Below are 25,868 nucleotides of genomic sequence, written 5' to 3'. Positions count from 1 at the left end.
GTGATGATGATGCCTTTAAGGCATTTTCAGAGAACTTTTCTAGATGAGACATTCATTCGGAACGCCAAGTCATTTTGACGGATTTTGCCGACACCGACCTTCCCTCTATCATTCACAGTAGGGGATGGGAGTCACTGTGTGACGTCTCAGTCACCTGTCCTCTCATGCTTATCTAGGAGTTCTACTCCAACATGCATGGGATTTATCATTCAGCACCTCTTTTCTTTACTTGCGTTCGAGGTACGCGTATTCCTATCACACTGCAGCTTGTTGCGGATGTGCTTCGGGTCCCTAGGATAGAGTTTCCTAATTATCCTAGTTGTGAGCGTCTGAGGACTGTGTCCAGGGATGAGCTCATGTCTGCTTTCTGTGAATGCCCTTCTGCTTGGGGTGAACGTCTATTTACACCATGTCGACCTTTTGCTAAAGGTCCTAGATTCATGAACATGGTGATGACTTTTGTTTTGCATCCACTCTCTCACTATAACTCCATCACAGAGTCTTGTGCTCGATTTCTGTTATCACTTCTTGAGCATCTTTCCATAGACTTTCCTTCTTATTTCGTTTTGTCTATTATAGATGTTCATCTAGATTCGGCGTCCCGTGATAAGCTCATCTTTCCTTCCGCTATTATAAGGATCTTACGCCATTTTTCCATTCCTTTTCCCTTTTCCGACCATTTTACCGTCATGTGTGCCATAGATTGCACTACCGTTAAACGTAGCGAGACCCAGCTTCGGTCGCGGCAGTCGAATCCAGTAGCTCCTCCCTCCCGTTCAACTCCGTCCCGTTCTGCTCCATCCACATCTACTCTTCCCTCTTCTTCGGGTGATGTGACTTTAGGAGACATCATGGTGCAGCTGCAGTGCATGGATGCTCACCTAGATACTTTCTCTATGGAGTTGTATCAGGTGAACATTCCTGTCGGTCGTATTGCCCGACGAAAGGCGTCCATGGGTGGTTTTGCTCCTGAGGCTACTCCTTCACCACCTTTCTCCTGTGGCTTTTGATTCTGAGGATGAGGATGATGATGATGGTGATGATGATGATGCTGATGGAGATGCTAGCTTTACCGATGAGATGTCTACTTGACACTCTTATCCTTTGTCACTCGTGACAAAAAGGGGGAGTAGTTTTGATATGAGAGTAGTCTATTTTAGGGGGAGAGTTAGTATAGGACCATTTTGTTAAGGGGAGTGTTGGTACATTTTGAGGGATGTAGTGCGGATAGTATGTATCTTTTCTTTTCTTTCTTTTTAGATACATTACTCTTGTACATGAGGTCTTGTGACCATTTATAGACATTCATTGTACTTATCTCTTTCTTTATATTGATGTATGTTTTTCTTTCACCTACCCCTTCATGTGTTGTTTTTTTTCTCCTTTATACACATGTTTCTTATACTTGTATGCAATCTATTATTTTTGTTTCACACAAAGATGCCTTGATGAGTTTTGTTTAAAGTGTTTCAGAAATACAGGTTGTCAAAGTCTACTTGCCATAAACTCTCTTCTTGCAAAATTTTTCAAGAGTTTATATTAGGATAGATTTTATTGTATTCAACAAGTGAATATGAGTTGAGTGATTTAATACTTCTCTCATATGTTCATTTGTTTGTTGTGGTTTTGTCACGGATTGCCAAGGGGGAGATTGTTAGGACATATGTGTTTCACATGTTAAGAACATATGTCATGATTTTATGTAATTGGCTTATTCTTTGACAAAACACACTTTACTTGTATTTGGGTAGATTTAGGATGTCTTGAAATACTTTAAGAAACCTTGTTTCAAGATCAAGTATTGAAACCTTCAAGTCTGTTCAAGAAAACAAGTTCATAATGCAAAATCATTAAAGCTCGAGAGTTGGCTTGACAACTACATCTATCAAGCTTAAGAAAGCTGTTCTACATTCGGTGTGCTCGACACCTGCTCGACAGCTACTTGACACCTTATATCTGTCGAGGTTTAAGATTTTCAGAATTCCAATATGATTTTCTTGGGATTCGTGAATTTTTCTTTGAGCTTTCTTTTCTCCTAACCCAAGACATATAAAAGGATTAGTTTAAGGGCCGTCAAAGTGTTCACAAGTTGCACAAACTTTGAGCAGACTCTGTTCAAGCAAATTGTGACTAGAGACGAAGTTCTTACCCTAGTTCATCTCTTTCTCTTGAAGAAGTTGCTATGTATGTGCACCGTAGGGTTTTGTGACCAGGCATGTTCTTGATCTTCATCGTGTGGATGAACTAAAAACCTTTGCAACCAACAACCTTCTTAGTTGGTGATTAAAGTCACGTATTGGAATCCGTGTAATTGGTTAGTCACGTACTTGAGAGTCGTGCATCGAAAGGGGAATTGTCACTATAGAACAACTCCAATTGGGTATTGGGGTAAAGGTTCAACTGTAGGTTGGTAAGGTACTTGGATTCCTTTACTTGTAACCGCTTGTTGTGATAATAGTGGAGTTTCGGGAGTGGTGACCTGAAAATCACCCAGTGGGGTTTTTGCCGTTAGGTTTTCCCCATTCGTAAACAAATCACCGTGTTATTTATTTTTCGCTGCATATTTAATTTATTGGTGATTTGTTTGTGCTACCACATGTTTGCATGATAAATTGATTAATTAATAACTTGGCTAATTAATTAATTAATTTCTATCACAGGGGGTTATTCAGTTTGTGGCCTATCAGATTATTCTTTTTAATGTTACCCATCTTTCTTTTATATTACTCTAGTGTTTAGTCACATATATATTTTGTTTTGTTTCAATAATTTCGAAGTAGTGAATCATCTTATTCTTAAATATTTTTTGGTCTTTCAGAAGTTTTAATATTTGAATTTTTGAGTTATTTTTTTGCAGTATATTGCATGTTCAAGCAATGGCTTTTTCATCAAATTGTAACACAAATTGAAGTCATACAAGAGAAAATCAAAAAATGGGGAAATTTCTTTATCAAATTAAGATTTTATAAAATTATTTTAGTTTACTTCACAAATAATTAGGTTCCCGTACATAGTATGGGTTAGAGACTAGTAATTATATATATTGAAAAGAGTCATTTGTAATTTGATTAGTTTAAATAAATATTCTCATATAAACATAATAAATATTCTTAAATAAATATTCTTATCAATTGTATGCCATTTTGCACACTTTCCATGTAATGTATATACAAGAATTTGCATATTAAGAAAAATAGCAAGTAACACATGTATATGTATGGATATATTTAAAATTAAACACAATTTTTATCATAAAAATATAAATAATTAGTCAAATTATTTTTTTTAAGTAAGTGTAATTAGTCACATATTAAGGTGTTGTTTGGTTTAAGTGTTTTCATCATCCAATACTCAGTTTTCATCACTCAATTTCTGAATTTTGTGGGCCCCACAGCAAGTTGCTTTGTTTGGATGAATTTCCTAACTCAATTTCTGTAACTCAATTCTCAAAAAAATGAGATTGAGTCACGAAAATTGAAAACAACTTTCAATTGTTTTCAATTTCTGAAAAACGAGTAATGTGGCAATATTGTAAATACATGCATCTTTGTGGGACCCGTGTCAGGGACATGTCTACATCAAGTCCTCAGCACCAATGGCTTTCTCTTTCTTCTTTCCCCTTTCTCCTTCTCCCAACGATAAACCAACATTTCTTCATAAATTTTTTACTCCTTTCTCTCTTGTCCTATCTATACTTTTCCCCTTTGCATATGAAGAACAACAATACCCAGGCGAAGATCTCCATCTAAAAGAAAACCCAAAATCCCAGCAACTATGAAGAATGAAACCCAACAACCAAAGACTACCCGAATCTCTCCATTTGAAAGAAAATCGAGAAACCCAGCAGTTGCAGCAGTAGCTGTGAAGACCGAAATCCATCAGCTAACCGAAGCTCTCCCTCTCCCTCTCTTGTGAAGACCCATCAGACCGAAATCCATCAGCTCTGAAGACCCATCAGACCGAAACCCATCAGCTGTGAAGATCGAAGCTCTCCCTCCATTGGATTTGCAGAGTTCTCTCTATCTCCTTGGCAAGATCAAATTTTTTTCTCTCTCTATCTTCTGGGTGCAGAGTTCAGATTTGAGATGTGGTTATAGGGTTTTGATTTTTGAGACATGGGTGTGTATGTGGGGTTCAGATTTGTGATGTGGCTGTAGTGGGTTTAGATCTTAGATGTGGGTGGCTGTTATGAGTTCAGATTTGTGGTGTGGGTTCGGATTTGATTTGGGCATCTATAGTGCTGAAGATGGATAAAAGCTATCAGGTTTAGTGCCAAAGATGAAATGGAGTACCCAAGCAGCGACACTCCTTGAGCCATGGACTTTGTTTTTAGCTGTTTTCAGGCTTGTATTTGATACTTGTATTAGAGGTCTACATCTTCCCCTGTTTCGGATGTGCCTGAACAGGGCTTATACGTTTTTCTAGTCCATAATGAGGGTCTGTAGTTGATACGTTTTTCTTGGTAATATTTCTATCCTTTACCTAAAAGAAAGGGTTTGTATTTGTGATTTTTGATTTGGATATTTATGGGTTTTGATTTGAACATCTATGGATTCCTATAAGTTTATGTTTGTATTCATTTGTGTTTGTATGTTTATGACGGTTTGGCCATAGGTTTGGTATAGGATTGTTCTTGTTGATGTGTGTGTACATGAGAAATGAAAGAGAAAGAGGATAGCTTTAGTGAGCGTAATAGGGCAATGGTGACTGAAGGGGAAGAAAATGAAATGAAGAGAGTGAGGGTGAGGCAGGTAGGCTAACAGAACTTATGACAGGGTGCTCAGGCATGGGTCCCACAAAAAGTAGAAAAAATTGAGTAATGGGAAATTGAAAATATGTGCCAAACAGGTGGGATAGGAAATTGAGATATTTTGAGTGATGAGTGATGAGTATGAGAAAAGTCATAAATCACTAAACTCATAATCACTTGTTGAGTACAATAAAATCTAATCCTAACACAAACTCTTGAAAATTTTTGCAAGAAGAGAGTTCATGGCATGATAGATTTTAACAACTTGTCTTTCTGAAACACTTTAAACAAAATTCATTAAGGCATCTTAGTGTGAAACAGAAATAAAGGATTGCATACAATAAAGAAACATGCATATAAAGAGAGAAAAGAAACAACACATGGAAAGATAGGTGAAATGATAACAACATCATCATATATATAAAAGATAAATAAGTACAATGTTTGTTATCACTAAATGGTCACAAGACCAATGTGCCAAAGGATAATGTAACTAAATGGTCACAACACCAATGTTGGTATTTCTCAAATCCTAAGGGACAATGTTGAGGAAGAAGGTGGGGACACGGAAGAAGAGATAGAAAGGTTCACATCAGCCTTGGAGAACACTGCACAACCCTCTTCTCAAGCACGTGCACGGGCACCTGGTCGTCTTGATCATCTCATTGCAAGGGTTGAGCAAATATATGGTACACTAGAATCCCACATGCAACACTCCACAACTCAATTCACCTACATCTAAGGCCAGATCATTGCACTCTCGTCTCAAATTGATGACATGATGAGGGACCAGTAGGAATAAGAGGATTCAAATTCAGAATCTGAACAATTCTAGCCTCTTTGGCCATTCCAGTCAAAAAGGGGGAGTAGTTTGAGGGAGAGTAGCATGGCTTGAGGGGGAGCATAGAGTAGCATATCATAGAGCATTGGTTCATTTTGGTGGTTTAGTTGTTTACTTTTAAGTTTATCTTTTTAAATTTTTTATAACTTTTGGATATTTATATTGCTTTCTTTTAAATTTTTAACGTACTTTAGTTTAAATTTCAGTTTATCTTTAGTACTATTTGTGTATCTTGGTTTCTATAACCTTTTTGATGCTTATTGTTTTCTATTGCTTTTCGCTTTAGTTTCTTTAATGCATCATGATTGTTGGACATGCAATTAAATTTAGCATTGCTCTTAATTGCATTGTATGTTTGGATGATCATTTACTAGATAAATGTTCATTGTACTCATTCCTTAATATCTGTTCATGTTTGATCCAGTTATGCTTCATAGATTATATCTTGTTTAATATCTTGATCGCATTTTACTTGTTCCTATATGTACCTTGTGTTCAACTTGTCATGAGCTTAATGAAAGTTTTGTTTATGTGTGAGTGGTTCAGGATACAGGTGTATATAGTGTAAGTGCTTCACAGCTTCTAAAATTAGGTGTGAGTGAGTTTTACCTATGTTCACGTTTAAGTCTAGAGTCTGCTTAGGGGTTTTGTCATGAAATAGCCAAAGGGGGAGATTGTAAAGTTGTGATTTACAACTATTTTGTGTTGGCTTTAATTCCATGCCAAATTTGATTGTAATTTTATTCAATGATTTTTCCCTGTATTTATGTGGGGGGTTTTTAATTGTAAAGGTTGAGTGTGAGAAAGTGTGAAGACTCAAGCTTAAAATGAAGAACAAGTGGATTTCGCGAGAAGCTAACCCACAAAGTAGCCACATGTAGAGCACATGACTAGAATGCGAAAAGTCAAGACAGCCTAGAGTTTTCACGAGTGTCTCGCAGGTAAGGCCTTCCCGCGAAATACTCGCAAAACATTCTGTTTGGTTAATTTGTCATATTTGTTTTACCAAGTCTTTACCCACACTATATATACCCCCATTACCCACATATTGTAAGGAGTGCTTTTTAGAGAGAAAACCCTAGAAAATACACCTAAGAGTTAGAGATTGTTATACCCATAATCATCTACACATTTCCTTGTAGTTTTCCTTTACTCCTACCTCTCCATCTCTAAATCCTTGAGAGGTTGATATCCCAAACACTTACCACATCCAATTTGAGTGTCAAGTGAGGTTTTGGTGCTGCTGGGAAGTATTGGAAGGAGCCAATCATTGGCGGATGCAATCGGGCGTATTGCCTGATCTGGGAAAGTTAGAGAAGACAAGGTTTCGAGAAGCCACTTGGTAGAAGGAGCTTGAAGGGTCAAGTACATTAGGTAGACTAGGCTTGGAGGGTCATTTGTTAATCGTGTACTCCAACTTATTCTCTAGTGGATCGATTTACCACTTGGAGGGCAGCAGAGAGGTTTTTCGCCAAGTTCTTCTGTTTCCTCTTTGATAACATGTCTCAGTGTTATTTTGTGTTTGCATTTCTCTTCCCTATTCTTAAGCTTTACTTTATATCATTGATAATGGATGAATATGGCTTAGGGTAGTGTTATCGGTTGTTTGCACTCATTTACTCTTATTCCGCACTTATTCTAAGTTAGAGTAAAAGCAATTTAGCCGTTATTTTAATTTGGGGCTCTAAAAAAGCTCTTGTGTTTTCACACAAATCAAAGCCTTCACAACCCAAACAAAAGGTAGATAGTAAACATACACAACAAAGGAGAAGGGAAAATAGAGAATCAAGAAAACATAAAAGAATCCAGCTCTATAGAAACTAGTGAAGAGCAACAACTCCCCTTAAGAATAACATAGATTAAAAAAAAAAACTTTCTTCTTCTATAAAAACAGGAAAAACAAAACACGTTTGGGAAAAACGGTTTTGGGGAAAATTTAGGAGGTGGGGAAAACTAAAAAGACACAAACCTAACTTAAAAAAAATTAAGCTAAGGATACACATAAACACAAATATTCTCTCTTTCAATATAAGCAAACTTGACACTATGTGACCCATAGCAGATGCATGCAAACATTCCAAGTACAATCAGTTAAGACTATACAATATAGATTTCAATGATATAAAAATTTTGCATGTAATGTTTTAGAGAAAATATTTGTATGTTTATTATCCATCATATCTTAAAAAAAATATTTCCGATTTTCAACAATTCACACATCAAGAAAAAAAGCATATACTAAAATGTACAGCACTCAAAAATTAATCAATCAATTTTTAAATCAAGTTGAGTACCCAGTTTAGCAAAGTGTGTGTATGTTATGTGTGAAAACAACGAGAGATATGACTGTAAAAATGCAAGATGGATAAAGAAAACAATGCAAGACATGTCCTAATCTATATGTGCAATGCATGAAAAGACTGATCGGTTAAAAACTTAATAACTAAAAATTTTTCAGTTTCAATTAGTAGAAAGGAATCGAGCCAGGAATTGAAAAACACTTAAAAGCAGATTCGACTGATCGAGAAGAATCAAACAGAAATCGAGTAAACCCGAGAGTTTTATCTTAAAGTTAGAATTTTTCTTTTTCCTTTTTGATCGATTGAAAAACAAACTCAATTGATCGAATCCTAAAGAAACAGAAATTTTTGAAAAATCTAGAAAAATTTTCTGCAGAAACATTTGTAAACCAATTTTTATGATATGAGATGCATGTTCGTGATTTCAAATGTTTTATAAAATCAATCTTTTCTAAGAAAATTTCAATTCATAGCAAATTTAATCAAACTTTTCTTTCCTTACACCCCTAAAATGCATTAAACACATCAAGAAGTTAAATTTTGGAAGGCCACAAAACTTGACACATAATCACATGTATAGAGTTTTACAATGATTTGCTTGTGGTGTGTGCAACTAGTAAGCGTATGAGATACTCACAAAGTGATATGTAAACAGAAAATAATCACACTTTCTACATTATTCATCACATAAGTTTGAAAGTGACTATCACCTAAAGAGTTACATCATATGACTCCCACATCTCCTAGAAAATACCCCTGCAACCATGCATTTTTTTTTTGAATTTTTCTTTTTCTTTTTCTTTTGAAGCATATTTTTCTTTATTTTTCATTTTGCTTTTTGCTTCTTTTATCTATTGTATAGTAACACCTTAAGTATTTTGCTGTACAAGTGCTACACCTTACCAAGCACGACTTTTATAATTTGCACACAGGTGTTCATGATTGGCGAGTAACAGTGGTGAGATAGTTATTTATACTTTTATCCTAAGATTTTTTAGTCCTTACAATTTGTTAGGTTCTAAAGACTTAGGTTTTTATGTATTTAGAACTCTAATGTGTATTGTTGGCGAACCATGATCAAAACAATATGTTTAGAAGTGTTTAGTCTTGCTCAAAGTTGTATCTTTTATGTAAAGTTGGAATTGAGCTAATGCAGAAGTTACTGTGCATTTTGGCCTGGCTTGATTGATTGAAGCTTAGGCTCGATCGATCGAATCTCGAGCAGAATGCATTTTTCTGCAGATTTCCAACTCAACCCTAGTTGTTTAAAACGTTTAGGGTTTTCTAATTTGTCCTAAGTATAAAAGGCAAACCCTAACCACGTTTTAGTGTTGCTCATATTGCTATTTGTGTAAATCTCTTGTGAGATCTAGAGGAGCTTTCCTTTACACAAACTTAGGGTTTTCAAGGAGGAGATTTTATCTATACCTTAATGATCAACTCGGTTGCTGGCATTAAAGCTTAAAGAAACACAAGCGGGTGTGCTTGTATTCAGTGGTGAATCCAAGAAAGAAGGAGTTCGTGGATTCGAAGTTTGCACGTGGTCGTGTCAGTAAGTTCTACTGGTAGGTAGCAATAAGAAGTCGAGCGTGGGGGCTAGTAAGTCTTATTGTATGAACTTCGATTCTTTCAAGATAGTGGATTCAAGTTTACCTTGAGGATAGCTAGGTCAAATCCTCCACAGGTTTTTATCGGTTTGGTTTCCTAGGTGATCATATCTTTGTGTTATTTATCTTTCCGCTGCATTGCATGGTATGATCTCTGTGATTGTGATGACCTAGATTTGTTAAATTGGACTAAGTAACAATTTGGCTAATTATCTAGGTTAAATCAATTGTTTTAAGGGGTTTAAAAACTATTACAATCAAAAGAATGTGACTTCAAAATCAAGAGCATGTGATTAAAAACCATAAACAACTCACACAATGTAAGCACTACATAGCTCAAACTAGCTAAGTGTAGAAAAATAAAGCTCATCAAAGCTAAGCAAGGTACATAATCATGAAATGTAAACTTCATAAGCCAACCTCAATTACACATCTTGAAGATGTATAATACCAAAAAAAAAAAAAAAATTATTTTCAAAATTTTTGAAAAAAAAAAAATAAACATTATGCTAAATGAATAAAATGTAACAATAATGCATGAACAATGCTCAACTAAGCTATAGAGGGTACACCAACAAGAAATATAAATTTCTTAATTAACCCATGAGTACATGTACAAACTAGTACATACTCATACAAAATTATATTTATCTAAAAATAGTCATTGCACTTAGTTATGCAACACATACTTTCTATGTTTCTCCACAATATCAAGCATGTTCTAAATCAAGAGAGAGAAATTCTAATTCATGTAATCCTCAAGAAAATCAAAACTAGACACAAAATAAAATATTTTTGTCTTTTTGAAAAATTTCAATTTTTTTTTTTAAACAAAACAACCTAAAACAAAAATAAAATCATGCCCACAAATAATTGAAAGAATTATGTCAAGGAAAAATAAACAACACTCACCTTAGCAAGTCTTTTCTCACCCATATAGCACGCATCTTTGGCTTTGTAGGTGGAAAACCTTGAGAAACAGTGTGTATTTGAGGGATTACAACCTTTTTCTAAGAGAGACTGAAATCCTGCAATTTCCTTTCACAAGCCAACAAGCTTAAATTTTTCAATAACATTTGAATAAATTTATTAGGACTTATGGCTAGAGAAATATCATGACATATCCTAGACAGAAACACAAAATGCTTAAATTTCAATGTATGACAGTTAGGACGAATGTGACCAATAACACCACAAAAGTGACAAATAGGAACAAATTTAGGAACATCAGTATTCCTAATAGCAGATCTAGTCTCAGATTTTGATTTTTGCCTCAACAAAGAACAATTTGTTCTAATATGACCAACAACACCACAAAGGTGATAGGTAGGCACAAAAATAGATTTCTTATGCACTCTAACAGTAGGTTTAGACTTAGGTTTAGAAACTTCAGTGTCTATATCAGAACTTTTACCTTTGTCTAACCTTGCAAAATAAGCCTTTTCTTTATGATTCCTCTTGAAAGGTGGAATATAAATTTTGTGTTTAGGCTTAATAGGAACAGAAACAGAAACAGATTTGTTATCAACAGCAAGTTTGGTATTAGACAAATTTTCAAGTTTAGCTTCAGACTTAGCTAACTTTTGTCTCAAACTTTTCATCTTTTTATCTTGAGAGGAAAATTGATTTCTCAAAAATTCATTCTTTTTATTAGATTCATCTAATCTCACAATCAATTCCTCTTTTTCAAGATTTGCCTATTTTAACTCTTCCTTGAATTTCTTAGCAATTTTCATAGATTTAGTTAATTCCCTACGAAGAGTTTCACAGGCATCAATAAGATCAACAAAAACATTAGTGTCCTTTTTATTTAAATCATCACAAATATGAGCAGAAAGACACTTAAAATTATCCATGATAGCTGGGATCAAGGATAAACTCTAGGTATAAAAACCTAAAAAACAAGAGCTAACCCGCTCTGATACCACTTGTTTGTTTGTTTAGACCCCTTAAACCAGATTGTTTAACCTAGTTGATTAACCAAGTTGATTATTAGGTTTATTATTCAGATTTATGTTAAACAAGCATATATCATATCATGCATAAATGTAGATGTGACCCAAGAAAGCCGATGAAAAGAACCGTTTCAAGGTAAAAATCTGGGGAGGATTTGACCTAACTATTCTCAAGGTAAATCGATCCACTATATTAGAATCTAAGTTTTTACAATCAAATTTAACCCTAAATCTATTGCTACCTCCAGTAGTAACTTACTGACACGACCACGTGCAAGCTTCGAATCTACGAACTCCCTCTCTTCTTGGATTTGTAGCAACACAAGCACCCACGCTTGTGACTTTGAGATCCCACTCAAAAGTTTAGCAACACATACACTTTAGTTTGTGACTCCAAGACCACCCTTGAAGGTTTAGATCATCAGTAGTTATTGATCTTGTTGCTGCAACTTTAGATCTATCGAATCTAATAATATAAGAACAATTTCCTGTAGTAACTTTAATAGAGGAAGGCTCAATACCTTTTAATTCTCACAAGAGCACCTCCAAAGTCTCTCAAAAGCACTCTAAAAACATAGTTAGGGTTTTCCTTTATATACTAGAAGTGTTTCACTTCAAACCTAACACGTTTGAGCAGAGTTTGGGCTAAAATAGAATTCTACAGTAAATTTCATATTTGCGATTTTCAATCGGTCAGATCTGTTTCTCGATCAGTCGAACTCTCTAGAAATTGAGTTCTCCTTTCTGCAGCTTGAATGTTCTTGTATTCTAACTTGTAACACCTTGAACATTGTCTAAACAAACCTATAGACTTAGGAATCTATATCTAGACAAGTTTGTGCTCACGATTTGCCAATTGTTCTAAACTTTTAGAACCTTACAATAATCAAAAGCTAATATAATCCACACACACACACACACACACACACACACACATATATTAATTAGCAAAACTCAAAGAAAGTTCAATTAGATTTGAAATTAGAATCCAATTTTGCGCAATGTGTCGAAACTTATGTGGAGATCACATCATAATTATCCACTTAAGTTTGTACCATGTGTCTACTTAAGTTTTTAAATATTTGTGCCAAGTGAGTTAATGAGTGCAAAATATTAAGAATGTACTATTAATGAACTATAAACAAAAAATTAATCACATATATTTAATAAAAATACCACACAACAAAGATTATCATACATTATATCTTATTAAAAATTAGAGAAAAAAAATCAAAAGTAGTATTAAATTTGGGTAAGAATTTTAATATGTGACTAATTATGTTTACTTTAAACAAAAAAAAAAAAAATTGACTAATTACTTATATTTTTATGATAAAAATTGTGTTTAATTCTAATTATATCCACACTTATACATGTGTCACATGCTTTTTTTGTTAATATGCAAATTCTTGTATATACATTACATGGAAAGTATGCAAAATGGCAAACAATTGATACGAATATTTATTTTTTATATAAGAATAATTATTTAAAATAATCAAATTACAAATGACTCTTTTCAATATATATTTTTAGGACATATGTGATTTGATGTTAGGAACATATGTCAATTTAGAATTGGCTAATCCTTTAACAAAATGCACTTTACTTGAAATTGGCTAGATCTAGGATGTGTTTAATACTTCAAGGAACAAGGTTTCAAGTTCTAGTATTAAAGCCATGCAAATCTGTCCAAGAAAAAAATGAAGAAGTGCTGGATTTTAAAGCTGGACAACTTGTATCTGTCGAGGTTTAAAAAGCTGCTGAAGCCCGATGCTTGACTACTAGCTCGATAGATACCCTATCTGTCGAGGTTTATGGAATTTAGTTTTTTAGAGTTGATTTTCATCCAATCCGTGTGTATATGTTTGGGCTTTCTTTTCTCACAACCCTAAAAATATATAAGGATTATTTTAAGGGCCGTAAAAGGTTGCACAAGTGTAAAGCAAAGTTTTGTTCGTGCAAATTGTGACTAGAGACAAAATTTGCCCTAGTGCATCATTCTTTTGAAGAAGTTGCTGTGTTTGTACATCGTAAGGTTTTGTGACCAAGGAGCTTCATGATCTTCATCGTGTGATGAGCTAAAAAACTTTGTAACCAACATCTTTCTCATGCATTTCACCTTTTTTTTTTTTACCTAACTTTTGGGTTTGTGTTGAAAATTTGGGGTTTTTCAAAATTGTTGGGTTTTTCACAAATTTTTTGGGTTGGTTTTTGTGAAAATGTGTTTAAATCATCACATATTACATCTCATTTACATTATAACAATGTTTCATGCATTTCAGATGTGTGTTTACTTTGTTGCAATGATTGTGGCTGTTAGGTTTGGACTGGGCTGAGCCCATGATGTTTTTAAGTTTGCATGTCAATGTTCATGCATTTTCACGCATACGTACCTTCAATTTCTTATATTCTTGTACATTATGTTGTTGGTGCTTTTTTGATTGTTTCTCTCTCTCCTTCCCTCTCTCTCTTTCTTGTGTTAGTCTGCACTATGTCACCTAAACGCAAATTCACTCTACCCTAGAACCCTCTTCATTCTGGGGCATCTACTTCTTCTTTTGACCCTACTCCTTCTCACGTATGGTTCCGTGATGATAAAGCCCAAAAGGACTTTTCGGAGAACTTTTCTATACGAGGCATTCATTCAGAATGCCAAGTCATCCTATTAGATTTTTCCGATACTGACCTTCCCACTGTCATCTATAGTCGGGGTTGGGAGTCTCTGTGTGGCGCCCTGGTCACTTGTCCCTCCATGATCATACAAGAGTTTTACTCCAAGGTGCATTGATTTGATACTTCTGTACCTCATTTCTTTTCTCGCGTTTGAGGTATGTGCATTGTAGTTACCCTAGAGATTGTCTTCGAGGTACTACACATTCCTAGGGTAGCGGATCCTGACAACCCTAGCTATGATCGTCTGAGGACTGTGTCCAAAGACGAACTCTCGTCTCTCTTTTGTGAGATACCTTCTTCTTGGGGTGACCGTAAAAAGACCCCTTGCTCAGCCTTTGCAAAAGGTTTGAGGTTCCTGAATATGGTGATGACATTCATCCTTTGTCTTACTATAACACTATTATAGAGCCTCATGCTCGATTTTTGTTATCCCTCTTAAGGGATATCTCTATCAACTTCCCTTCTCACTTCATTCTATCCCTTATAGATGTCTATAGGGATACGACGACCCGTGATAAGCTCATTTTTCCTTCGGCTGTCACGTGGATCCTTTGCCATTTTTCTATCTCCTTTCTTGAGTCTCCTCATTTTTTCATAATGTGTTCCATAGATGTAGCTACCATCAAACAGAGCGAGGCACAGCTCAGACTGTGGCAGCCTCGAACAGAGTTGGTGACTCCGCCAGCTTCCATTGCTCCATACACCTCTGCACCTTCATCTTCTACGGTTGTAGTGACACTTGAGGCCATCATGGCACAGCTTGTGCGCATGGATGCTCGCCTTGACACTCTCAGTGCTGAGTTGTGTCAAGTGAACACCCGTGTTGGTCATATCGTATGATGACAGGCTGTCATAGGTGGTTTCACTGTTGCTTCTTCTCAATCTCCACCAACTTCTGAGGATGAGAGTAACAATAGCTCCAGTAGTGATAATGCTGATGAAGACGATGGTGCTAGCTCGCCCAGTGATGATGAGCTGTCTATTTGATATACTTACCCTTTGTCACTCGTGACAAAAAAGGGGAGTAGTTTTGATATGAGAATAGTCATCCATAGGGGGAGGGTTAGTGAAGTGGAGCTTGAATGAGAAGAAATCTCCACAAAGTTTGATTAAGCAAATTAAACCATTGAAGCACTGAGATTTGAGAATAGATTTTTTGCTCGGAAGACCAAGAAGCTTAAGGCAGAATTGTTCCAAGCCAGAGCCCAGTTGGAAAGAACTTCAAGTGAAAAGCTCGATGAGATGCTCAATCTTCAGAAATCTGCTTCTATCGAATCGGTTTAGAGTATGATTTCTCTTCTCCTAGTATTGCTACTTCTAGTACTACTGCTTTTGTTCCTCTTGCTAATAATGTTGAAACTAAGAACAATGATGTTAAAAATGAATTAGCTAGTGGGAACATAGATAAGGGTAAATCTATCTTAGGAGCACCCCCTAAGCTTGATGATAAAGAGATCAAGAACCCTAGGACTGAGAAGGGAAATACTCAAAAGTCCAAATAGAAAAAAGTAGCATTTTTATCATCACTATGGAGCAGCTGGACATGGTTGACCAAATTGCTATAAGTGGTTAGCCACTCAACAGAGTAATAGCATGATCTCGTCGAGAAACTAGAATCAGCTTCCATCCTCTTTTGCTTCTCTTGGAGCTCTTCTCAAAGCCTTCATGTTCCTTTCGAACTTGAACGGTTTCAATTCTTTCTCCTCACCACCAGATCAAGGGTTTGCTAAATAGAAAGGTTCTTCCAAGGTGTGGAAGGAAAAAGACTTCAAGTGATTCTGTCATGTCTTCTCTCTCTCTCCCCTTCTTGTTTTTGTTTTTGCATTACTTGTGTGTTTTGCTTTTGTGTTTTGAGTCAATCTAGTTTGACTAATTATTTATATTTTTATGATAAAAATTGTGTTTAATTTTGAATATATCCATGCTTATACATGTGTTATGTGTCTATTTAAATTTTTAAATATTTTGCAAAGTGAGTTAATGAGTACAAAATACTAAGAATCTACTACTAATGAATTATAAATTTTTTTTTTTTTTTTAAAATTAATCACATGTATTTAATAAAAATCACCACACAACAATGATTACCACACATTCTATCTTATTAAATTTTTTTTATAAAAATGATCATAAGTAGTATTAAATTTGGGTAAGAATTTTAATATGTGACTAATTATGTTTACTTTAAAAATAATAATTTGTCAAATTATTTATATTTTTATGATAAAAATTGCATTTAATTTTAAATATATTCATAAGTATACATGTGCTACATTTTGTTTTGTTTTTTTTTTAATATGCAAAATCAGCACTTAAATTAATTTTATTATAATTTGATAAAAGTAATTTTTTAAATTATTTGTTTAATTAATAGTAGTGGAATAAATTAAATTATTGTTTATTGAAAGTTATTGTTTATTGAAAGTTCAAAATTGTGTAAAAATACAAGAGCTATTTAGACCCCTAAATTAAAGTTACGGCTCGATAGATTTTAAACTAACTTAATTCTAAGTGCGGAATAGTGTAAATGCGAGGGGATAAACAAACAAGCTACTCTAACAAATATTCATATAATCACAGTAGTAAAATGAAATGTGAAAGAGTAGGGAAGAAGAATGCAAACACAGATAACACACTGATGTGTTATTGAAGAGGAAACCGAAGAACTCTTAGTGAAAAACCTCTTTGCCGCCCTCCAAGCGGTAATCGATCCACTATACAATCAGTTGGGATACATGAGTTAGCAAGCTTAATCTATCCACTATACCTAAGCCCTCCAATCTCCTACTCCAAGAAGGGGTCTCAGAACCATGTCTTGTTTAGCTCTCTGGATTCCGCAACAAGCTCCATGTTGCATCTGCCATCCTTAGCTTCTTCCAATGCTTTCCAGCAGCACCAAAACCTCACTTGATACTCTGAAAGGGTGTGGTAAGTGTTTGGGCTATCAACCTCTCAATGGTATGAAAATGGAGAGGTAGGAGTTGAGGAAATCCACAAGCTTTTGCGTAGAGATATATGGGTATGATAATCTCTAACTCTCAAGGTGTTTGGCTAGGGTTTTCTCTCAGAAGCACTCCTTAATATTTGTGGGTAATAAGGGTATAAATAGTGTGGGTACAGAAAGTGTGTATTAGATAGTACAGTATGGCAGAATAGAATGTTTCGCGGGTGTCTCACGGGAAGGCCTTACCCGCGAGCTACTCGCGAAACACAGCTGTCTCCATCTGTACTGACTCTTCGTATTCCAGTCATGTAAAAGGCACATGCTGAGTGGGATGCTTAGTCGCGGGCTACCCGCAAGAAATCTTCTAGCCTCAATTGCTTAAGTTTTCACACTCTCTTTCTATCACACAACCTTTACAATCAAATCTCACAATAAATACAGGGTACAAAAGATTGAATAAACTTACAATCAAATTTGGCATGGAATAAAAGCCAACAAAATACATATTTGTAAATCACAACTTTACAATCTCCCCCTTTGGCTATTCCGTGACAAAACCCCTAAATTAGACTCTATACTTAAACGTGAGTTTGGAAAAAATGACAAAACTCACTCACACCTAATCTAGAAACTGTGAAGCACTTGCACGTTTACACTTGTAACCTGAAACACTCGCACACAAACAAAATTTTTATTAAGCTTATGACAAGTTGAATACAAGGTATGAACATGAGCAAGCATAGTGTGATCAAGTATGAAAACATCAAATATCATGTAAACAAAAACTTGATCAAACAAGTTCAGTCGTTAAAGAATGACTACAATGAACATTTAGCAAGTAAGTGTTCATCCGGACATGTAAACAAAAAGTAATCACTTATGATCACTTGTATGTCCAACACATGACCAATGCAAAATACGAGAAGTATATGCATCTAGGAACAAGATCCTACTAGGGCACAAGTGTGAAGTACTCAAGATATATTGGCAATATCTTAAGAGTACAAAAAAATACTACAAAGCATTGAGATAATCACAAAACATAATATTTTATATAGCTAAGCATAATCATGAACTACGAGCAAAGCAAACATAGTTAATGTGGCACAAAGCTCTTTCTCTCTTTCTCCCCTTATCATATCACTCCCCTTATCATGAATCTTAGGAGCTGTGATGAACTTGGAACATGTATACCTGTAACCTGAAACACTTGCACAAAACACATTAGACCCTTAAGGTAAAACAAGTAATAAAAGGACAAGTATAATGTAACAAGTAAATTATGATCAAGTAAACATGATGTCAAACATATGAAAAACTTGATCATACACCAAAACAGTGATATATAAATGACTACAATGATCACATAGCAAAGCAAATGATCATCCAGACAAGCATAAGAATGTATGTATGTTCAACACAAAAACACGATGTGATGAAAGCAATAAAGCATAGAACACAAAGCACTATAAAACACCGAGAAAACAAGCATAAGGTAAAACAGAATTTTCTCATAAAAGAATGTCTTCTCCCCCTTGATATATGCATCTCCCCTACGGATTTCTCCCCCTACGAATGTGCACGAGGTAGAATTTCTCCCCCTAAGAATGTGCACAAGAGTCATATAGAAATGACGAAAGCATACACTCCCCCTTTTTGGCACGAATAGACAAATGAATCAAGAGGAAGGTGGGATAGAAAAGAAGATATGACAAGGGTAAAAGATGATGCATGAGGGGTGCAAGATGAATGAGAAAATGAAGCTCAAACATATGACAAAAACATTAAAAAAAAAAAAAATGCTACAAAGCATAAAGTAAACATGACATGCTAAGGATGATGGAACATGATATAAACCTAGGTATGACAAGGACATAAGAACATGTAATATGTGCTAAAAGGTCTAAAAAGACTTAACTAGCATGAGTGAATGCAAAACATGTCAAGTGTTAGAGTGTGTGCAGCAAGGTGCATCTAGTGTGCATGTGAGATGCATGACTAATGCATGAATAAGCACTCACGGGGAAAAGTGCATAAAACACACCACCAATGATCAAAACATGAATAATTATGGTGATCCCCAAAGTTTGGTACCCATTGGAGACCAAAACAACAACAACAAAATGCCATTTGGGCATTTTATCAAACACTTAGAGTGTACACACTAGGCATGTATGTTAAACAATGCATAAACATATGAAAATCTTTCCTAAATACATGTTATTTTTGCGACAAAGGGCCAACATCCAAAGCAAATTATCATTTTGAAACAAGGCCCAATTAAAAAGATTGACAAAATTTAAGTTTTCTAACTCCTATTTGAGAAAATCCCAACTATGAATATAAAACCCCCAAAAACATAATCTAAGGATCAAAATCAATGAAAAGAGTTAAAGATTATCTTATAGATGTTAATGGAATGAAAAACACTTGAATTTAGTTGGGTTTTGATATAGAAACATTAAAACAAGGGTTTGGGAGAAGATGGGAGGCGTTTAAAACAAATGTCCCATGAAATGCCCTTTAAAAAGTTGATCTAGAAATTTTTGCTGGTATCTCACTAGTTAGCTTCTCATGAAAATTTCGCTGATATCTTGTTGGTATTTCGCTGGTAAGCTTTACTCACAAAACAACCATGAAACAGTCACGAAACTCTCTATGTAAAGCTGAAAAAACTTGAGAATTGGACCATTTAACTCCTAGCTAAGCTTACACATGAAATGGGTCACGAAAACTCCCAGAAAACATTTTTTCACACACAAACAATTTGAAAAGTTTTGAAAAACATGGGTGATACACATCACTTCCAAAAGAAAACAAAAAGAACAAAAATATTTTTATTTTGATCCACATATGGTTAAGCACACACATATCACATTTAAACATGTACAACCACACAAATGAAATAGGCATTCATTGAACATTAAACTTGTTTGTTGTGTGTGTGGATCAAGTGTGGAATAGTCCTTAGACTAGAGTGAAGTTTTAATGATCAATTCAATCAAGTCATACACAACTGATACAAAATCAAGTAGTCTATCTCAATTATAGAAATGAGCATATATGACCTCCCACAAGAGAATGATTACAAAAATTAGAAACTTTTGATTTGGCTTCTGCATAATTCATGACATTTGATCCTTTTTGGATAATACATCTCTTTTTGGGATTGGTGCTTGAAATTTTTGATATTTCAACATTGTGATTTAGCCTTTGGCATTTTGAGCACCATACATTTCAATACAACAATCGCTTTCCCTTTTTCTTAGTCAAATACTAGTATGTGCAGCAAGCTTTTGTAGCTCATAATCTCTTTTTCATTGTGAGATTTACATTTGGTGAGCTCTTATAGCAAAAACATAAAAATAAAAGTGGGAAGATATATAGGCATAAGTCTATGCAAGTATCAAGACAAACAAGACTATTGACCAATCATTTATGACAAGCTTGAAGATCTATTTACAACAATCGCATATAGATTTCAAAATATCTTCCACAAAGATATATGTGCATACATAACAAGCTAAGCTCATAAATGCACTACGTCATTAGTATGAAGGTACTAGGCCAAACTCATATGTGAAAAGTGCTCAAACAAATACAATCAAACTTTTTGAATATTTCACTTTTTATGTGGTTTTGGATTTTTACACACACAAAACAAAGACATAAAAGTAAGATCAAAACAAAAACAAAAACAATGCATATAAAGAGATGCATGATGCACAAATGCATGACAATGAAGCATCTAATGCATGAAGGCTCTTACAAAGATTGAAAGAATTAGATCAAGGACCAAAAGAGCAAAAGCTCAACCATAAAAACCCTTTCTCATCCAAACAGAATGATTGTTTGGAATCAGTGTCTCATGAGAAGTGAGATGAGAGTTGGAAGAATGAGAACCGAAGATGCACATAGACAAGGAATTAAGAGCATTAAACACTTTCTTTAACAACATGCTATTATCACTCAAATCCAGTTTATCCTTTTTAGCATAACTTCTAACAAGCTCAAGTTTCTCTTTTCTTTTAATTTTTTTACGAGCTTGAAACTTAGAGCAATGAGGTCTTAGATGACCAAAGGCACCACAATGGTGACAAACAATGTGTTTAGGTCCACTAGGCCTTTTGAGAAAGGATCTAGCAACATGAGTTTGTTCTCTCTTTAACTTGGGGCATTGGGGTCTTATGTGACCGATCACACCACAATGGTGGCAAGTAGGAACAAACTTAGATCTGCTCAATTCCCTAGGATGGGACCTAAGAGCCTTTCTCTCAACTTTTTGATTTCTTTTGTGTGGAGGAATGTACACCGATTTGTCTTTTGAGGTAGAACACACAATAGACACACAATTGGGTACCACAACATGGTTGCAACATATATTTCCTTCCAGTTTAGCAACAAGTTCAGCAATCAAACACTTGGCATGCATCTTAAGAGATTCATTTTCAACTTTATGATCATCAACAAGTTTGTTAGACAAAACAAGTTTAGCATCCAAGTCTATATTCAAACATTCAAACTCTTTCAACTTCTCAAGAGAAATTTCAGCAAGATTCTTATATTTCTCAACCAATTTGTTGGATTCATTGAGCTTAGCAATCAAATCATAATTTTCACAAAATAACTTGCTTAACTTCTTTTGAAACTTCTTAGCATCTTTCTTTAGAAGTTTGATATTAGGAATATCAACAACACCCATAGATTCATGTAACATGGCATCACAATTGAAAGTTCAAAAATCTGTATAAACACCCTTGAACGTTTAGACCCTCAATTTACAAATTAACCAATTCAAGTTTTATGTCAAACAACTAATGTGCAGAAAATGAACATAAGCTAAAAACAGAATTGGAAATCAATCTAAGCCAATTATAAATCACATCCACAGCAGAAAATAAAAGGCAAAGATAAAGGGAAGAGAGATGCAAACACAAGGACAACACACGATGTGTTATCGAAGAGGAAACCGAAGCCCTCGGCGTAAAACCTCTCCACCGCCCTCCAAGCGGTCAATAATCCACTAGAAAATATAGTTGGGATACATGAACAGTAATAGACCCTCCAAGCCTAATCTACTCGATGTATCTAAGCCCTCCAAGCTTCTTGCTCCAACGAGGTTGCGCCGAACCTTTTTTTTTTCTAGCTTACCGGATTCCGCTATAATCCATAGCATCTGCTATCCTTGGCATCTTCCAATGCTTCCCAAAGCTCCAAAAACACTCAACACTCTAAATAGGCGTGGGTAGTGTTTGGATAGAAATCTTCTTTCAATAGGTATGACAATAAGAGAGGGAATGAGAAGAGACTACAAAGATTTCTCTCTAAGAATGAATAGCTCTCTCTAATTAGGTGGGTATTTTGAAGAAACCTCTCTTAGGGTTTTTCTCTCTGAAATGGCCACACATATTTTGTTGGAATGAGAGGTATTTATATTGGTGTGAGAATGGAATGCAAAGAGTTAGTTTTTCCAAAAACAGGGCTGGCTGGCGACTTGACTGAGTCGTGAGTTCAAGCCGCGAGCTAACTTAATGGCCAGTCTGGATTTTTGTCCTATAGCGCTCCAGGTGGCATGACTGTTTAGCTCCTCTGCATGCTCTGCACGTGTGCAACTTTTGGCGGCTTGCAAGCCACGGGCCTTCCGCGAGTCGCTGCTTCACTGCACAGTCTTGAGCATTTCTTCACACTCTCTCACACACTACCTTTGCATGATTCCCACCTAAATACATGGTTTCTAAGTGCTGTATTACAAGCAAATTTATCACGGAATAAAGCCAACACATGGTTGATTAAATTCGACTTTACAATCTCCTTCTTTGCCTATTCCGTGACAAAACACTCTAAAACATACTTTAGAAGTAAACGTGAGTTTGGGAACAATGGCAAAACTCACTCACACCTAAATCTAGAAACTGTGATGCTCTTGAATCATATGAACATGAATCTCCTGAAACACAACAATACACCATGATCATTGTATGTAGAAAAGCATGAAATGCATATGAAACAGGTAATATGTGATCAAGCAAAGATGGAGTTAAGAAACAAACCATGGCTTAATCAACCAAGCAATAACTATAAGGTAGTGACCACAATGCTCATTCACACTTGGAATGAACACTTGAACAAACAAGCTAACAAGAACAATGCAAGTTACTTGTATGCCCAACACTCAACCAATGCATAATACACTAAGTATATGCATCTAGGAACAATCCTACAAGGGCACAAAATTGACAGTACTTAACCAGAAAATGTATGACATTTGGATAGAAGTACTGATTCAAACAAAGCATAACAGGCTGCATAAAGCATGGTACAAACCATAAAGCTTACAGATCATAAACCCTTAAAGCTTACAAAAACAACATGGGTACAAAACACAAAATATTAAATAAAAACTTATACAATATAAGCTAAAAGTGCTTAAAGTTTCTCCCTTTCAAAGTGATGAGAAGTTGTGATGCACTTGGAACATATATACTTATAACCTGAAACACTTGCACAAAACACATTAGACCCTCAAGGTAAAGCAAGTAATAAAAGGACAAGTATAATGTAACAAGTAAATTGCGATCAAGTGAACATGATGTGAAACATGTGAGCAACTTGATCATACACCAAAACAATCATATAGAAATGACTATAATGATCACATAGCAAAGCAAATGATCATCCAAACATGCATTCAATGGAGCACAATAGCATAGGGATATATGCATGTCCAAAACAAAAACATGATGCGATGAGAACCACAAAGCATAACTCAAAGCACCATAAAGCCAACAAGAAAACAAACATAACAAAGTTTTCTTATTATCTCAATGTCTTCTCCCCCTTGGTATATGCATCTCCCCTATGGAATATCTCTCCCCCTACAAATGTGCATGAGAAATAGAATTTTTCCCTCTAAGGATGTGCACAAGAGTCATATAGAAATGACAAAACACTCTGGTATACTCTCTAGAGTATACTCTCCCCCTTTTTGTCAGGAATAGACAAAGGGTGAAGAAGAAATGAGGGCAAGAGATAAAGGTATGAATAATGCTAATGATGCATGAGGGGTGCGAGATGAATGAGAAAATGAAACTCAAACCTAAGACAATATAAAATGCTACAGAGTATAAGGTAGACATGACATGCTAGGATGAAGAAGCAAGGTCTAGACCAATGCATGACAAGGGTAGCAAAGGTGTGTGCAAGAGGTGGCTAAGTGCAATGCATGACCAATGCATGAAAAATGCACATGTGGGGCAAGGTGTGTTAAATACACAACCAATGAATCAAACATGTTCCTAATGAGGAAACATGAGAAACCCCAAATTTTGGTACTCATCGGAATCCAAACAAGCGAGAAAATGTCTAAGAGACATTTTATCAAACACCTAGCATGCACATTATGAATAATAATGTGAAACAATGCATGAACATCATGAAATCTACCCTTAATACATGTTCTTTCTACCACAAGGGGCCAACATCCAATGCAAATCATCAAAAGAAACCAATCCCATGAAGAAATTTGACAAAAAATAAGTTTTCCCAACCCCTATGATAAAAATCCCAACCAAGAGCACAAAACTCTCCAAAACATAATCTAAAGATCAAAATTAATGAAAATAATTTATAATTACCTTAGAAATGTTAATGGAATGAAAAACCATTCAAATTGGTTGGGTTTTGATGTAAAAATATTGAAAGAGGAGTTTTAGAGAGGATGGGAGAGGTTTAGAACAAGTTTCCCACGAAAAAACTATTTAAAAAGCTGATTCTGGGCGTTTCGTGACTGGCAAGTCGCGAGTGAGTCGCGAAACCCCTCTGTATGAACTCGCAACTTGCAAGTCGCCAAAACGAGTAGCCAAAACTGGCAGCTCGCGCAAGTAGCCAAAATGAGTAGCCAAAAATTCTGACACTTGTTTTTCAAAACAGAACATGTTTAAACATTGAAAAACAAAGTAAGCACTAAACATGAACACAAAAAGTGATAAAAATCACTTCCAAAAACATATAAAATGATAAAAAAAATTTTTGGATTGAACCATATATGATATAGCACACACACATCACATTGAGACAAGTACAATCTAACAAATGAATAAGACATTCATTGAACATTAGGCATGTGTGTTATGTGTGTGTATCAAATGTGGAATGGTTCTTAGTCTAGAGTGAAGCTTCAATGATCAATTCAATCAAGTCATACACAACTAATACTAAGTCAAGTGGTCTATCTCAATTATAGAAATGAACATATATGACCTCCCACAAAAAAATGATTACATAAGATTGAAGCTTTTCATTTGGCTTCTTACAATTCATATCATTTTATCATTTTGAATCAATACAACTCATTTTGAGCAATACATCTCATTTTTGAGACTGATGCTTGAAATTTGTGATATTTCAATTTGATGAACAAGCCTTTGGCTTTTTGGGCATTATACATTTTCATATAAGTCGCTTTCCCTTTTTCCTAGTCGAATACTAGTATGTGTGACAGCTTTTGCAGCTCATAATCTCTTTTTATTTTGAGATTTACATTTATAGAGCTCTTTAAGCAATAAAAATAAAAGAGTGGGAAGAGATATAAGCACAAGTCTACGCATATATCAAAACTAACATGACTATTGACTAACCATTCATGACAAGCTTGAAGATCGATTTACAACAATCACACAAAGATGTCAAGATTTTTCCCACAAAGATATAAGTGCAAAAATAACAAGCTAAGCTTGTAAATGCATAAAGCCATTTGTACAAAGGTACAAGGCCAAACTCACATGAGATATGTGCTC

The sequence above is a fragment of the Quercus lobata genome, chromosome 9 (assembly GCF_001633185.2).
Source record: "Quercus lobata isolate SW786 chromosome 9, ValleyOak3.0 Primary Assembly, whole genome shotgun sequence".
NCBI classification, from domain to species: Eukaryota; Viridiplantae; Streptophyta; class Magnoliopsida; order Fagales; family Fagaceae; genus Quercus; species Quercus lobata.
The sequence above is the reverse complement of the archived record's forward strand: the minus strand, read 5'-3'. Positions refer to the sequence as shown.